The following is an 18,118-nucleotide window of genomic DNA, read 5'->3' as shown; positions in this document are numbered from 1 at the left end:
ACTAAGGACAGGGTAGTGAAATATTTTTGTCTTACTCAATTAATTTATAGACAAAGACACAAGAATCATTATTTTACAGCAACCTATACACTCTCGGTCAGAGCTAGCAAAAACTAAGAATCAAGTATTTGAGTTTGCCTGATTATATTTAAAAACAAACAGATTAACTTTTTCCCCTCTGAACAGTGTTCTCCTTTGGAAAGAAAGGTGTTATTAGCAATCCTAAAACAAGCAAGGAAAATTGTTCCTATTAAAGTGGAATGTAGAGAATAAAAGTTTTATTTCCTGTGAAGCTTTAGAGGTACTCTTTATATCTTGTAGAAATGGAAAATAAAAGTATATTTTTTACACTGTACTTCCAATTCTAGGTGAAAGTTGCTATATCAAGAGAATTGTTAATGTAATCTAAATATTTCTTCCTATCACTTCAAGATTCTGGGCATGCCTGTCAAAAAAAAATTAAACTGTATTTCCAACTTTTAAAGTCCCTTTAGTTTAACATAATTAATTCCTCTATTTTTTGAATTATAATATCTTCACTGTCATTCAGGCAATTCCACTTTCTCCTCCCACAAGCCATTGGGGTATGATGGAAAAAATTACAGTAAACTGAAAACTATCTTGGTTTTCAGAATTTTTAAAGAAATTTGTATTACTGGTTCATAGTGGAAACCAGTTTTAGAGATAAAACCCTGGGATAAAGTGTTAAGTAAACTTCAACTATTTTATTCTTTTGATGGTGGCACATCTATTGCAAAACAAACAAAAACACATTAAGAAAATTAAAAAGAGAGAACTCCCCCCCCCCAAAAAAAAAGCCCAAGCATTAGAAATGTTCAGATTGGGTAGAACCAACCTTTATTTAACTAAGGACAGGTTAGTTATTTAACTAACCTTTAATTAAAAATTTGTCAGACCCTCATGCCCAAGTGTATTCTCTTCTCTTCTCCCAAAGAATGGCATTAGAGAGTCAGGTTCTACAGGGAATCCCTTCTCATGCTTCTGTCAGTCCAAAGAGTAGTAGCTTCTGACACCATTGCTGGAACCCACTGAAATCTTGTTTGCTACCAATAGTCTGTGTGACTAAGATCCAGCAGTTTAACTGTCTCATTTCCTTCAATTGTGAAACTCCTTGGTTCACCTAGCAAGTCTTGGTCAGGAAATGCCACCAATAGCACACATCATTTGGTGAAAATTAAATGATTCTGACCACAGAATTAGCTATTTTTAAATCCTTGGATCTAGGTCTTGCACAAAATCTGGATGCAGATACAGAGATGTACTAGATTTCTCAGTTGATAAGAGAAACAGCAACATGAAATATGAAATGCATGGCTTCATTTTTCTTTCTTAATCACACAGTAACTCCTGTTACATTTGCACATGTACCTGTCTCCTCCTGGGCTTATATTACACCTACTTGCTCCTTAATTCTCTCCTTAGGTTGCATAATTAATTATTTTATTCAGGGAAATTATTATATATTTTTATATTCTAAAGCCACATTTCAAATAAGAGATGCTAATGGTGCTTTCAATTGCTTAAGTTGAGCTCTCATGTACTTTAAAAAAATGCAGTAAAAAATGTATATGTAAAAGAGGTTTCTTGGTTAGGAGTAATATTTGAATAATCATTGCCAAATCATTATACTGGGTGTTAACTAAAATAAACCGCATTGGGCCTCCCTGGTGGCACAAAGGGTTAGGTCTCAGCACTATGAATCTGTCACCATCCACTGCAGCGTGAGTTCGATCCCCAGCAGAGACAACCCACATGGTGCAGCAGAATTCTCTGACCTTGCCTGACTCGACGCCTGCTCCCCTCAGCAGTATGTTTCAGTGGATCTGCATGTTTTGCTCCCCATTCTGTCTCAAGTGAATCCTCTCACCCCCTGCACCTCTGGCCTACACCCTAGTTGTTGTATGCACAAATATATTTTTAAAATGTTTTAAATAAAATAAAATAAACAGCATTAACAATTATTAGACATTTTAAATAAGAGCCAATATATTAATAAACATGTTTAGAAACTTAAAGATTATGTTTTTAAAAATTCACACAATTTTATATCAAAGATTAAAGTTTAGTTTTGTTTCACCATAAAACTATAAAAATTTTTATGAATGAAATGAAATGAATTACTTACAAATACTGGCTATAACTGATCATTGGAAAATTATTCTCCTAAGTCATCAATTAAAGACTCAGATATTATAGGTTAGAATTCTTTCAAAAGTAATTTTCAGTTTAATTATATTTCATTTAGCATCACAGCCTTGCTGTTTGGCTGATGGAAATCATCCACCAACTTTAAACTTCTATGATGGAGACTTAATTATTTGTTATTTAAAAAAATCACAAAGCTATTGTGTCCTATTTCAAAAAATATTACTGTGAAAATGAAAAATCTTTTATAATTTCTTTAAGGGCAGAGGTTTTGTCTTCTCCTGTTGCCATCAACTCATTCTGTGACATACAGCAGACACTCAATAAATGTTTTTTTTTTAATGAAAGCAAAAAATATAATATTTCCTGATTTCATGATTCTAAAACCTAAGGAATTTATATTTTAAAAAGAACAGCATTAAACTATAAACTTTTGGGGCCTCCCCTGGTGGCGGTGGTTGAGCGCTGGGCAGCCTGGCAGGTTTGTTCCCCCGCCGCCAGCAAGGGTCCCACAAAAAAAAAAAAAAAGCTATAAACTTTTGACTTTCATACAATTGAAAGGGAGAACTGACACAATTAGTTTTAAAACACATAATTAGTGAATGGTCATCTTCTCATGGAATGGAATAATATATCTAAATTATAATACCAAATTTTTTCATAAAAATTATGTGCATTCTTAAGATAAATTTCACCTAACACTTAAGGGTTATTATTTTTAAGTTAATAATGATAATTTTGAATTTCAATATCCTACTTCCAACAGATAAAATTTCTCTTCAAAGAACAATTTTGCAGACAGAAAGTGGTATTCAGTCGGACTGCAATCATTATGAAATGAAAGAATAGATGAAACACCCTATAGCAAGAGACTAGAAGTCAGATTTTAGTTTTTGTTAGTGCTTTTATTTTTCATGTCTGAATTAGTTTCACATTAGTTCTTCCACACACATTCACCAAATTCATACATCGTGAGAAGGCAGTTGGTAGTTTAACAGGAATCATTAACTAGGTTATTTTTCTGTGATGCTAGTTGTACATACTGAGTTGAGTGATGTGAGTTATGAACATGAAATTGCCTACAAAGCCCAAGAACCTTGGCAAATATTCACAGAATAGAGCACAGTGCTTTAATACCACTAAATGATTTAATGACATGCAGGGAATTACTGTAAAATATAATGCTAGTGAAAGGCAGCAAACAGCACCTGCTGGCTAGACTAAGAAATCCAAAATGGATTCCAGGAAGAGAGTACAATGCCCAGCTGCTGCGGTGGTTGCCTGTTCCTCCTATACTGTTATTATTGTTCAGCAGTCCTGAAATCTGAATGACAGTGGCCTGAGCCCTTTCAAACAACAGAAAGAAGGTCAATTTTTGTAATGAGGAAATGGAAGTGGTGGCGCAGAAGATCACTGACCCTTACAGTTTCTTGTGTGATGAAGGAGCAGTGAAGTGAGCAAGGAAATTATGGTGTAGGAAAACAGTGACACTACCATCACAAAACACAGAACCAAGGAACAAGTAACAAATGCACAAAAATGTGCATAAATCAAATACATGCTATCAACCCTGGATTTATTCCTGTTCTCAAACTGTGAAAAATTGGGCCCAAACAACTCTTGAAGACAGGAAAAGGCAAAGGGCCAAAAATTAAGTTAATGAAGTACAAATGATACATTTAACCAGGGATAATATTTTAAAATATTTAACAATTAGAAGATCTAGGTACTGACCAATCAGAATAGTTGCTAGTTAAGATGCTGGTGCAGGATTCATGAGGCCTGTTGCCCTGCCAAAGATTACTAGTTAATTCCCAAATCCTGGGTGAGCTTAGGGGTCCAAATAAAGGCCAAGGCAACTTAGGTAAAAATATAGGAGTGGGAGCACTTACAGCTGGGTCAACGGTTGCTTACCAACCAGTGCAAAATTATTTCAACATTTCAACATAAAGTTATGCTCCCAGTGCATTAGTACTACTCTTAACCTCCTTCAGTTTACTGCCACAATTATACACAAGAGGTGTAAAGGAAAGGAAGAGTAGCTTGTTAGCAGAAGTAATTGAAAACTTGTGACCCTTTTATATTTCATTTCCTTCAGCATTATTATCAAATCCAGAAGTTTCTGGATAAGGAAGAAGACATGCTAAACTCATCAATTTAATTAATGAAGCTTATTTCACAGGATAATAATGATGCTAGGTTATCTGATGATTCGAGAAGCTCAAAAGGTTTTTATAATGGCATTCTCGACTTCCCTTCTGGCAATAATGCAGAATTGCAATTCTGACAAAGTTAGACCAGGTCTAGCAATGTTTATGGATTAGAAAACTGTACTTCCACTTAATTCTCACCAGTTTAGTGAGTATAGTTATTTTGAAGGAAAAAATGTAAAATTTTAGTAAACAGGATGTAGAAGGCGCATTTGAAAGTATCAAGATGTCAAAGGCACACATAGACCAAATGTTAGTTATCCTGTAATATGAAGTAAATGTGACCACTTACAGATGATTCTACTAACAGTAGTTAAAAACTTAACAGGCACCTCAAAGGACAAAGAACCTCTAACAAAAGCAGTGACTTACCCAGATGTTTCACCCACATGTAACACTGGAGGAAATGCCCAGCCTATTAAAGAAAGAAGACATCCCATCACTGAAAGGAAGTTAGGATGCATGGTGGCAGAAAGACATGATATGCTTGCTATGTTTGCACAACATGCAAGACTGGAATATCACATTCATAAACATCTAAGAGAAATATTTAATGACATATGTGGAGCTTCCAAGCAAGTAAATTATCACAGGAAAGAAAAGGGTTTTCAGGCTATAAAGACATGACTATTTTTCAAAATGGCTAATAAACACTCCAAAAAATGCCACCGCTGAGGTGGATATTATGGACATTGACATTAAGGGCTACAAGAAGGCAGTAAGCAAAAGCAGTATACAGACAGAGGTTGGTGGTGGGAACAGGTGAAGAAATCATGTTTATCTTTATTCTACTTTACAATGTAACAAAAATTGAAGTGCTAATTTTTAATAGTCGAAAGAAGATAAACTAAAGTCAAAACTTCTTTTAAGCCTCCGCTTTCAAGGGGTGTCTTCTTTGAGGCTACACATATAAGAAGGCGGGAGAAAATGCCCATAAATTTGAAAAACTATGTACCCTCATACATTTCAATTTGACATCTTAAATTAATCATAAGCGAAAATAGTTGTAAAGGATGTAATATTGACATTTTAAAATACACTCTACATCACTCTTTTCAATGAATTCAATGGGACATAAATGCCATAGTGATTTTACACCCACTATCATCCATTGAAAAATAGATTCAACCAAGTCTTTTTAAATAGTTGCAAATTTTACGTAATTTCCCCCGAAATTGTGTTCCTATTCCTCTTTTCACATACAGCTCTATCTTACTACAATAAGTGTCTAATATTTGAATGTCCTTTATTGATTACGTTCTCATACCTCACTACAACAAAAAGAAACATATAAATTGAAATTTTAACTTAAAAACTTCCCATTATCATGGGTTTCTAAGTACCGAAAGCATTCTTCTGGATAGAGTTTTCCTCAAGTGTAAGTAGTAAACAAATTAACAAAACAATATTTCAAAATATTTGATAAAGACCATTAAGTATAAAAGGTAAACTTTTATTGGAAATGCATCTACTAGTGAGATGGAGGGAATAATTGTGTCTTTATTAGAGAAGATGTGTTTCACACATCAAATAGATAAATTGTCTGTGTGGCACCCTGGAACTATGGGCCACTGTAAGGTGTCTCTGACTTTTTGGTGCAATATAACTCCAACTTTGTATAAAATTTATCCTCCCACCATTCAGGTGCTCAATGAATATTTCTTTTCTCTTCTTGGTTCTCACCCTTCCATCTCTCAACCCTCCTGGGGCAACTACTAGTATAACAAATGAAGCTATACTAACTTTAAGTGATCTGTCTGAATAGGGCTCTTCTCAGATAAACAGATGTAAATAGAAACTTTCTTTGGTATTGCAATTTTTTTTTCCATAGCAGGAAACAAAGATTTTTTTTTTAACTAAATTTATTTATTTATTTATTCATTCATTCATTCATTCATTCATTCAAGCACTGGGTACAGTCAGAAGCGCAGGAGGGTGAGAGAATTCACCAGAGCCAGAGCGGGGAGCAGAGCAGGCAGAAGGACCGAAGCACACTGCTGAGGGGATCAGCGGGCGGCAGGAGAGGTCTGCGCGCCATGCGGGACGCTCCTCCGGTGACCGGGGAGCAGCTGGGGATCGAACCGGCGCTGCAGAGGCTGCGGGCAGCTTCTCAATCCAGCGTTCAACCACTGCGCCACCGGGGAGGCCCGAAACAAAGATTACTTTAAACAGGTTTACACATACAGATGCACATTTAATCAACTGGCTTAATGTAATATTTTCACTTAAATCTCATAGGCCAAAGTTATTGAAATATGCGGGAAGTTCTATTGAAAGAGCCTTTAAAGATTTATTTTTTTATTTATACAATAGCAGGGTACAGGCCAGAGGCACGGGAGGGTGAGAGGATTCACCAGAGACAGAGTGGGGAGCAGAACAGGCAGACAGACCGAAAGCACTGCTGAGGGGAGCAGCGGGCGAATTGTGACTTTTATTGCAAAGATACACAAACTTAAAAAAAAATTTCTTTGCCGATGTTAAATGCTTACAGTATATTAAGCAAGTAGAAACTGCACTTGGATATACAATACCTGGAATACTTGAGTCATTTTAAAAGACACAGATGATGTTTTAGAAAGAGTCTACCTTCCTGTTAGCATATTTAGGTTGTTTTTTTTCATACATAATGACTTCTGTTTCTACTCTCTGGGTATATGGCCTACTATTGAAAGGTCTGATGCTACATTCCCCATTGGTCTCCCCATACTTTTCTCAGATGGGAAAAAACACTCTCCACAGCAGGTACTTTTTTGACAGATTTAAAAAAAAAAAGGCCTGTTGTTCTTTTTTTAACCATAGATTATTTATCACAGTTATTATTATTATTATTATTATTAGGCTAGGATATTTCTGCTTCTCTTCCAAAGAAATGTGCAAAGTATTTAAAAGATCTTTCAAAAATAAATAAAATCTTGTTTCAAAATAAAGACTTCAGGAGAAATTCTTTGTAAAAGCAAACTATTGCAATTTGAATGTCTTTTTTGTTAGCAAGCCCTAATATAGCAACTCAGCAGTAATTGCTATTTTATAATCTCCTGAATATTGAACTATTTATTATGCAAATTAATACTCATTGGCATATACACCAGCCTAGCTATGTATTTCTTTTTGTTTACACATTTTACTTTTGCCTCCTTTGCCAGTCAGTATAAAGATACATCTTGATATTTACTAATTTCAAGCATAAACAGATTTCTGCCAGACATGTGGCAACTACACTTCATGTCTTTGTTTTTAAATTAAAGAAAGACATATGGAAGATTTGCAAAATTAGGGTGTTTTTTTTTTTGTATCAGTTAAAAGAAGTTCTCTTCAGCAGAATTTCATTCTCATGACTACTGAGCGCTGGGACAATGCTATCCAGAGCAAACTGGTTTGAAAGATGTATTAGACTGAACCATATGAAATTGTCATTTTGTGGGTCAAAAATGGTCAAATAATGTGATTTTGTGTGGTTTAATCAAATAATTGCTGCATATAGGCTCTTTTCTGAGAGGAAGCTATATACACTTCCTGGAAAACAGTGCTGCAGAGGTGACCTTCCAGGAACTATTTGCAAAATGTGATAAAACTTATATAGTAACATTTTATGTGATTTTAACATATTCTACCAAATCATTTCATATAACACAGATGTGATAATAATGTGTTCTACTGTTAGAGCAAAGTTCTGTTCAGTCTTCAATAGCCCTTTTTTCCTGAAAAAATATGCCCATCACACCCTGAATGATGGGCAAGAGTCTACACTGGGCTAAAGTTTGAAAGAGTCAATAGGGAGAATCAGAGGCCTCCCTGGTGGCGCAAGGGGTTAAGATACAACTTATGAAGCTATCTGCAACCACGGCAGCAAGAGTGTGATCCCCAGCCAAGGAGCTATACCTACAGGGAGCAGCAGACCTCTCCTGACTCGCCCACTGCTCCCCTCAGCAGTGTATTTCAGTCAATCTGCCTGTTCTGCTCCCCTCTCTGTCTCTGGTGAATCCTCTCACCCCCCCCCCACATCTCTGGCCTGTACCCCAGTTCTTGTATGCATAAATAAAATTTTTTTTTTAAAAAGGGAGAATCAATGGGCTGAATACAATAAAAGGATATTCACCATCTTGAATGGGTCCTGTTTGTAATGGTGGCTTCCTACTAATTTTACCTTGCATTTTTTTTGAAGGCTAGACCTCCCCATGATGTTCAGAACAGATGTTTTCAAGGTATGGATTATTTTTGGTTTAAGGATTATTTTGATATGTGGATTATTTTGAGCTAAGGTCAATTGAGGCCTGGCACAGTCAAAGAAACTTTTCCATTCCCTTACCTACCTAAAAGAATAAAAATTGAGGGTATTACCTAAAATTAGGATTTTTATCAGAAATAACCTTTCTATGGGAAAAAGCCTATCTATGCGACAGGGTAAACATCTCATTACATAACATCTGGTCTTCAAGTGAGTCCCTGTCTCCCCAATATATGAGTCTCCTCATCTTCAAAAGACTAGGCCCTTGTCCTATTCCTTTACTCAGGATATCTATATCAGTATCTGTCTATCTATCTACCTACCTACCTATCAATCATATATGCCATCATTTTGCCCCTCTGACTTAAGATTCCACCTCCATGTAGATTGTCCACACTTAGGTTATTGAATTTGTCCTTTTCTCCTACTAATCTGTCTGATGCAAATGTCATTGCTTCACCAGCCTGAGAAGACTCTAGGGGGGTTGGGAAAATATCTTTTCTACCTCTACAGTTTGATTACATCGACAAAATAAGCAGGGTGTACTATTATTCCCATTTTACAGATTAAGTAACTGAAGTTTCTATTAAATATTAATTAGTATTAATTATTAAGATGAGGGATCTTAAGCAGAGTCACCAATGAAAAAATTACATCTCTAGGCTAGAATTCTATTGTATTTTCTGTTGTATTTTCCTAGCACTATTTCCTTCCCTCCTCTCCTTACTTCCCTGCCCATACAGCAAGGAGGTATGATGAACAAAGTGTGGGAAACTAGATGTGAGTCCACGAAGAATTAGGTGTCTCTCTATTTCTGTGATTAGACAAAGAAAAAAATGGTGAAGAACACATACTCCTTAGGAGAGAAACGAGTAAAAGTGAAAGTAAACATTTTATAGACCTCATGAATATGGAAATCTAGAATCTTTATATCAGTGTGGGCAAAGAAAGGGTGAAGAAAACACTCTTATTCCTTGGCAAAGAATGCCTTAGGGTAGTTTCTGGGCTTTATTTTTTTTCACTATAGCAACATGAGTTAAGTAGGCCCTGTGGACAAAGACCAGTGATATAAAAGAAATCACACACATACATATACACACTCGTTGACCTTAAGAAATTTACAAACTGAAGAATAAGTCTGGACAAATGAAAAAAACGGAATGTCAAAAAAAAAATGTGAGTGTTAATATGGGTGTTCAAATGCTTGGAATGACAGATATCATAAGAGATTAGCTATAAAAGCCTTGAGTAGAAATTGGCTCTCAAAAAGCTGGGAATTGTAAAGAGATGCTTAAAATTTCAAATAATTGCCAAACGCTGGAGTAGAGTAAGATCAATACAATGTACTTCTCTTTGAGAAAAAGTGCTTACCTGTTTTGGGGTGCCAAGTGGCCTGGAAATACCCAGTGGTACTTGACTTTAAACTCTATTCATCTAACCCACTGTAACATGAGTCAATAAAAATAACTTGAATTTGTATACTAACTTTTTTCTATTGACTCAATGAAAACTATGAGAAAATGGCAGAACGAGTTTAAAAAAAAAAGTCCATCATCTCTATCAAAAAATATGTTATGATAAATATTTCCATCCCAAAGTGACATTTTATTTTTGCAATGTTGCATAAAATTTTTGTCATATATCATAGTGAACAAAATTGATTTTTAAAGCACTTAACACTAAAGGCAGAAGACACTTGTCACAATGTGCAGCTTTCTGCACATATAACAGTTTTGTTAGAAAGCTCATTTACTGTGAATCCTCTAGGCCCAGTGTCCCTGAATTTTTGTACCAGATTAGGTTGCATAGCTGCATCTGCATGAATATACATACTGAACTTGAATCTTACAGAAAGGTAAAATGTAAAAGCTTAAGGCATATAAGAAATTTGTTTAGATTGTGGTCTGACCTGTTTGTGAAAATGCAGACATCAAGGCCACTGAAATGAAACCTTCAAAGAAAGTTACCCTTGACCATTCCAGATTGACCTCTTCATGGGTACATGTATGTCTCCTTCTGTAACCTAGTATATAACACCATGAAATATTCGAACATGTCAACCACAGGCCAATTTCAGGGCTTGAAAAAACAGAAAATGCCCAACAACTGAAAATCTTAAATGTGTATACGACAACTGAAAATGTGCTTATGCTTTAAATGCCTTTAAGTGCCTCAGGTGTCACTTCTGATATTCATTGCAGATATTGCTACATTATTCCTGGACAGATTATTTTGGTAACCCTTTACTGAAAAGGTTGCTAGAAGACCAAGCATATATGTCCTGTCCATTTCTTTCTTTATTCACTGAATGCCAGAGACCAACTCCGGTGAACAGGGTTGAGAGAGGAATCCGATTGAGCTATAAAAATTACCATGAAATGATAGACACAATAGAGTTTAAGCGGGAGCCAGGGGATGCAAGGCCTCTCTTTTGTCCTCAAGCGTCCTGAGTGCCCGGTGCAACTCGTTTTTATTGATACAAGCAGACCCCTCCCCCACCTTGGGTTAGTTACTAGATAATGAAGCATTCTCTTAACATTTGGCCTTGTCCAGGCACACATTCACCACCAAGGTTCTATGCCATCAGGTCATCGTGTTTCTTTTTCTAATCTAGTTTGTCCCCCAGACATAGCTTCACAGACACAAGAAAGGACATCCTGACCTGTACACAGGCCAGTCCTCCGACCTGGGTTGATCAGTTTTTTAGCAATGATCTTGATGTCTTTCTTGTCTCAGCACTGCATGCCTCAGGGGTCTCCAACAACTGAATCCCTTCAATGCTCCTTTTACCTGGCCCTCCCCACCTTTTTGTGAATGTCTTTACCAGTGCATACTCATTACATTTTCATTATCAGCATTTATCTCTGAGCTTAGTGTATTAGTTTTGAAGGACTGCCATAATTAAAAAAACATAAACTGGATGACTTAAAACAAAGAGCTATTGTATCATAGTTCTGAAGACAAGAAGTCTGAAATCAAGGTATTTGCAGGCTATTCTGCCTCTGAAACCTGTAGAGGAATCCTTCCTTCCTCTCACTGGCAATCTTTGGCATTCCTTGATTTGTTAGATATAATCACTCCAATCCTCCATCTTCCCATGGTATTTTACCTGTGTTTGTTTCCATGTTCAAATTTCCCATTTTCATAAGGACATATGCCATACTAGATTAGAGCCCAAACCAATGACTTCATCTTGACCTGATTAAACTTACGAAGACTATTTCCAAATAAAGGCACATGCTGAGTAAGGTATGGGGGGTTAGGACTTCAACATACGTTTTTGGGGATGGGGGGATGTAAGGGGAAAAAAATTTAACTCATAACACTTAGAATCAAATGCTTCATTCAAGAAGTAACCTGTTAACTAAATAACTTATACCATTTATTGGAAAAATTAAAGGGTACCCTTTTTAATGGCACAGTTATCATCATCTTTGTTGTCTCATGACCACTATAGTAGCTAGCACAAAATTTTTGGTGTGTTAGAACATTTTATTTATTGTATTGAGAATGGGTAAAAGAAGGGAGAGGTAATTCCAATGTTGATATCCTAAATTCAAACCCTTATAAGATGCCTCTCCCTTCCAGAGTCAAATATAAGGTTTTTGTTTATTTTTCCTTCAGTATCGGTTTTTAAACTAGTCAATGCATAAAAGTGCTAAAGAGGCAGGGAAGAATCTACATCCTGGTTTCTTACTCAGCACAATTTGTGTTTCTAGTAGGAGTTCAGCAATGACTACTCCATGGCACTTAATAATAACAGCTACCCTTTGTCATGTGCTTACTGTGAGCCAAGCATTGTCCTAAGTATCGATTATTTATCATCTCATTTTATTCTCAGTAAGACAAAATAAACTATTATTATTAGTACTATTTATTACTGCTATTATTATTGTTATTTCCATTCATCTGGCAAAGAAATCTGTGCCCCACATTTCGCTGTTAGTAAGCAATGCAGAGCAAGAATGCAAACACAGGTCTGTTTGCCTAGCTAATGTGCACCTGTGCACCTGCCCATATATGTCTTCTGCCTCCTGCATAGAAAAAGCCCCAGGTTGAATTTACAGAGCTCTATCAAGGCCCTCATTAATGAACTGCCAAGTTGATAAAGGTTCATGCAAAAACTTCAAGTCAGGAATCTGGGGTTACAGCAATTATAATCTTTGAAGCAGTAAACTACCCTTCTTGCCTACTCCACTGAATCACTAATCTGAGTTGATCTGCTGTCATTTTTGCCTTCAGCTTAGGCCTCATGATCTCTCCTTTAAATCAGCAGGTTAGTGACCTATGATCAGTCTTGACCCAATTTTATGGTAGACATAGCCCCTGCCATAGAGACATTAACTCCATCTTCTTCCCCATGTGATTTAGGAACTCTAATCAATTCTTGTAACCCATTATGCCATCTAACTGGAAGTGTTTGTGGTGAAAAAACACTTTAAATTCCATCTTTTTCTTTGAAAAGGAAGAAAACAAGGTTTAGAGAGTTAAGTAACTGATCTTTAGATTAGCAATGCCAGACAAAAATGTGAATACCCTGAATAGTATGATATATATATATATATATGTATGTATATATATATATACACACACACATAGCACTTTGGCAGATGTTGTGGAGGATGCCCAGATCAATTATATGTTTCCATCCCTGGAAATTATATATGTGTATACATACATATATGTATATATGTGTATATATGTATATATACACCCACACTGTGTCTATAGAATATATATACTATGTGTGGGTACATGTGTATTCATAAATATATTCCATTTCTCTGGAGAACTCAGGCTAATACAGTCATCTATGAAAAATGGTAGATTATATAGTTCAGGAAACACACAACAGATGAATTTGCCAGATAGATATAGGAAAATGGATAGGCACAGAAAGTTGAACAGTTAAGCACAATGTGGCAGAAAAAATGGGGTTTAACACCATAGGCTAAACAGAAGAAAGAGAACTAATAACAAGGGTGATTAAAAATGGCAACCAGAAAACAGGATGGACACATGACCCAGTTCTGGCAGAACTTGGAGAATAGGCTAAGTGCATTTTTTCTTGAAACCTGGGAGAAAGATCTTGCCTTAAGGAAGTATTTAGGTTTAATCACTCCATGAATTTCCTTCTGGTATAAGAATGGGTTTATTTGACCATTTGCAAATCCAGATGAATTAGATTTAGGTTGGATTAATGTAAGCAAAAAAAAAAATGAAGCATATAATAAAAATCCAGGACTTAGAAAAATGATTATTCTGGCCATGATTATTCTTATTTATAAGTGCATATATGCATCACTCAATAAAAAATACCATGTGATTTCACTCATGTGTGATATATGGAGAAAACAGATAAGCTAAAATAATAATAAAAATAAACTTTAGACTATGAAACCAACTAGTGCTTACCAGAAGAGAAGGGGGAAGTGAGTGGGTAAATGGGAGCAAAATGGACAATTGTGTGAGAAAAGATGGAACTGGACTTTTACTGGTGAATTAAATGTAAATTATACACATCTTGATTTTCAATGATGCACACCTAAGACTTACTTTATGTCATAATAATTATAACATGTTACTTCAATTAAAAAACAACAACAAAATGCACAATTTAGAGAGTTCATTTTCTTGGCACTCAGTTTCAATCACAAAATGCTTTACCTATAGTCTATTTTTCAAAATCTGTTTGTGTTTTAGGGTTCACCATTAGGGATCTCACATGAGAACTTACACTGAATTAGTGTCCCTTATGGAAAAGCAGGGTTAGCATTCCCCTTGGGTCTTCTATTGATAGAATTTGCATTGAATGACAAGGCTGAGGATGAGAAATACCCTTGGCACAGCACTTTTCAAGTTCTACTTGTAGGACAGGAGATTTGTATTTTAAATTTTTCTAATAGACTAGCTTTCCTAACCACCTTTGTCCATTATTCTATTCATGCAATCCATCATCAATGAATATATGCATATTTATGTGCAGTTCTAATATGTATAGCACTTTAGCAGGCAATTCCCTTAAAGACTAACGCAGTGTCCTGTGAACAAATATCAGAGGGTTCCCATGACCCTCTTCTAGGTCAACTTTTAACCTGATTAATTGGAATTATACCACCAGGCAAACAAAAGTGGGGAAACAAAATATGAGGCAGATTATGAACACAGTGAGTTAGGAGCACAAGTATGAGTCAGAATCCCTCAACTAAGAGAATGGGGTGTGCATACCTGACTCTGGGGAGGGAAAGGTGAAGAAAGAAGGGCAACAGTCAACTCAGTCTTGATACTGATTAATCATCTTAGGAAATTCTTGGGACTTGTTTGTTTCTATTTTCTATGCTATGAAAATTTATAAACTTAACGTTGCCACAACCCCCAAAGCCTAAAAGTTATTTCCCAATGTGTAGTTCTATTGTTTCCAACAACTATGTTTTTTGTTTTTTGTTTTAAGATTGATTGATTTATTTATTTATTTATTTATTTATTTATTTATACAAGCACTGGGTACAGTCAGAAGCGCGGGAGGGTGAGAGAATTCACCAGACCAGAGCGGGGAACAGAACAGGCACACGGACGAAATACACTGCTGAGGGGAGCAGCGGGAGGCAGGAGAGGTCTGCGCAAAATATGGGACCCTCAACCGCTGAGCCACCAGGGGAGGCCCCCAACAACTGTATGTTTTATCAAGAGTAGTACAGGAGGGGCCTCCCCTGGTGGCACAGTGGTTGAGCACTGGGTTGCAAAGCTGCCCGCAGCCTCTGCAGCGCCAGTTCCATCCCTGGCTGCCGGGTGAGGGTCCCACATGGTGCACGGACCTCTCCTGCCGCCCGCTGCTCCCCTCAGTAGTGTACTTCGGTCCTTCTGCCTGTTCTGCTCCCTACTCTGGCTCTGGTGAATTCGCTCACCCTCCCACACTTCTGACTGTACCCAGTGCTTGCATAAATAAATAAATAAATCTTTAAAAAAAAAAAAAAAAAAAAAAAGAGTGGTACAGGAACATAAAGAAGGGATTGCGTGTGTACCCTATGATCCTACCTTCCCTCTCAAATGCCAGAGAACAAGACAGAAGTTTAAGTGAGTGAATGAGGGCATGTTTGATAGGGGAGAGATTTAATGAATTACCTCTCTTATCCAATCCAAGGTCAGAGCCAATTAAGCAATAGATAGGGAGTTTGGCAGATAAAGAGCAAATTTCCAGCTTCATGATCATCAAACTCGGGAAAACAATGCTTAAATATGTGAGCACAACTGGATTCCCTCATTAAGGTCTAGAATTTGGCTAAACTCATCACCAAGTCCATGCATAGGAGGAGACCATTTCACTTACAACTAAGAATAGCTGGATGTAATCAGCCTCTGGAAAAGAAATTTTTTCTAAAGGGCTGACCAGGTATGAAACCACAGGGCCTGTTCCTCCTCTACAGCTCACGAATTCCTTGTGTCCTGACAAGTCATGCTTCCTTCCATGGGGAGGCAGAAGTACAAGGGCAAAGAGAAGCCAAAAGTATGTCTCTAAAGTAGTTCTCAAAGTGTGGTCTGAGAACTACAACATCAGCAGTATCTGGGAACTTGTGAGAAAAGCAAATTCTCAGGACCCTGCATCTAATCTAACTGAGTAAGGAATATAGGTACCGAATAATCTATGTTATGTTTACAGGCCTTCTAGGTGATTCTGATTCTCATTAAGGTTTGAGGATTACTACTCCATAGAGTAATTCTCAACCCAGAAGGCATATAAAAATGTTCCCTGTTTCTTAGAGGGCATTTTAATTACTAGGTTGTGCAAGTCTTCCTTTATACCAATTAAATCAGAACCTCTGGGTTGGGGCCTGGTATTGATATATTTAATACTTGTGGTGATGACTGAATACAATGTCTAGATATTGAAGATGTCAAAAACTCTTTCATGCACAACATGTATGACTCTGAAGTCCTCTCTCCCCACACACATACACCCACATTACTGAGGATCTCCCTCCTTGTAGTTACCTAATAAAACAGTTCTCAAATGAGAGAAGTTTTGTCCCCCAGGCAACATTTGGCAACGTCTAGAGACAGTTTTGACTGGCATAACCAGGAAGGGGCATGGAACTGGCAATTAGTGGGAAGTGCAGATGACAGTTCCTCACAACAACAACAAAGAAGTATCCAGTACAAAATATTAATAACGCCAGTCGAGAAATCCTTCTTAAAAGTATATATTGCTAAGCCTACTGTATAGTAGTATATATTGAGTGTGGGTACAATGAAATGGCATGTTAAAATTATTTACAAAACCCTTTCCTATAACTTAAACTAACTTTTTCCTTATTTAGGATAGATGAGGAATGTTACAGATCATTGACCAATATTTCTTCAGTTATCTCCTCTATGATTCTATTTAAGTGTAGATAATCAGATTACAGGTTGATGTAGGCTATCCAACACCAGTTTTCCTGCTTTATAAAACATGTTGCACATTGTCCCATGTAAATAGGCACTTGATGGATGCTATTTGATGATTGAATTAGCTTTTACTAGTTAGAAAGGTAATTCTTTAAAAGCTAATACCACCTATGTCCTCCTAGTATAATTTCAAAAGCATGTTATGTGCAACCTTTGTAGTCACTAGTTCCATAACTCCACAGTTAACATTTCTTGCCATATCACTGGAATTCCACAGTACTACATCATCAAATATGCTCAGGTGTTCTCAATGTGCTGTGCTTCCTCTAGCATACCTTTCTCCTGTCATTTGACACTTTCAATTGGATATTGATAAATTTCCTACTAAATGTATAATATTTAGGGTTGCCAGGTAAAATACAGAACTCCCAGTTAAATTTGAACATCAGATAAACAATAAAAATGTTTATGTAATAATCAAATTTCAGAAATTTCAAATTTCATGGATGTTTCTGAACTTTTCCTTTATCATATTCTATCTCTTTGAGGACATTTATATATTTTTTTAAAAGATTTATTTATTTATACAAGCACTGGGGTACAGGCCAGAGGCGCAGGAGGGTGAGAAAATTCACGAGAGACAGAGTGGGGAGCAGAACAGACAGAAGGACCGAAATACACTGCTGAGAAGAGCAGAGGGTGAGACAGGAGAGGTCTGCTGCGTCATGTGGGAATCTCCCTGGCTGGCTGGGAATCGAACCCATACTGCAGAGGCTGAGGACAGCTTCACAGCGCTGACTCAACCTGCTGCACCACTGGGGAGGCCCTGAGGAAATTTATATTCTTTTAAAACTAAAATTACTAGATAAATTTCTATTAGAATTGGGGCACATATTTAGATAATACTTACATTGTTTGCTAAAATATTAATATCTTCATACATGCTGGACATAGGTACTACTCTGAACCTTTGAAATGGTCTGCCAACCTCCCTTGAATCTGCAACACCTGGCACTTGGGTGGAGTCAACACTTGGCTTAAGTACCTCCCCTAACATTTGTCGCGATTGGTGAATGGCTGAACACAGTGATGTTAAATAATTTTAATATCAGTCCTAGGTAAGACCCCAATT

At 36.7% G+C, this 18,118-nt stretch overlaps 1 long non-coding RNA gene across 10 annotated transcripts in view; it reads right to left on the bottom strand.

Moving 5' to 3' along the window:
* Positions 1-18,118, bottom strand: part of LOC119248466 (uncharacterized) — a 495,811-nt gene that overhangs the window by 389,186 nt on the left and 88,507 nt on the right. For all 10 annotated transcript variants that reach the window (XR_008550761.1, XR_008550755.1, XR_008550757.1 and 7 more), the window contains one exon: positions 4,749-4,791. This is a non-coding gene — a long non-coding RNA (uncharacterized LOC119248466). The remainder of the gene's footprint in view (positions 1-4,748; positions 4,792-18,118) is intronic.

The sequence above is a fragment of the Talpa occidentalis genome, unplaced genomic scaffold, assembly GCF_014898055.3.
Source record: "Talpa occidentalis isolate TD23 unplaced genomic scaffold, MPIMG_talOcc4v2.1, whole genome shotgun sequence".
Classification (NCBI taxonomy): domain Eukaryota; kingdom Metazoa; phylum Chordata; class Mammalia; order Eulipotyphla; family Talpidae; genus Talpa; species Talpa occidentalis.
Note: the sequence above shows the minus strand (reverse complement) of the source record. Positions and strands in the feature narration are given on the sequence as shown.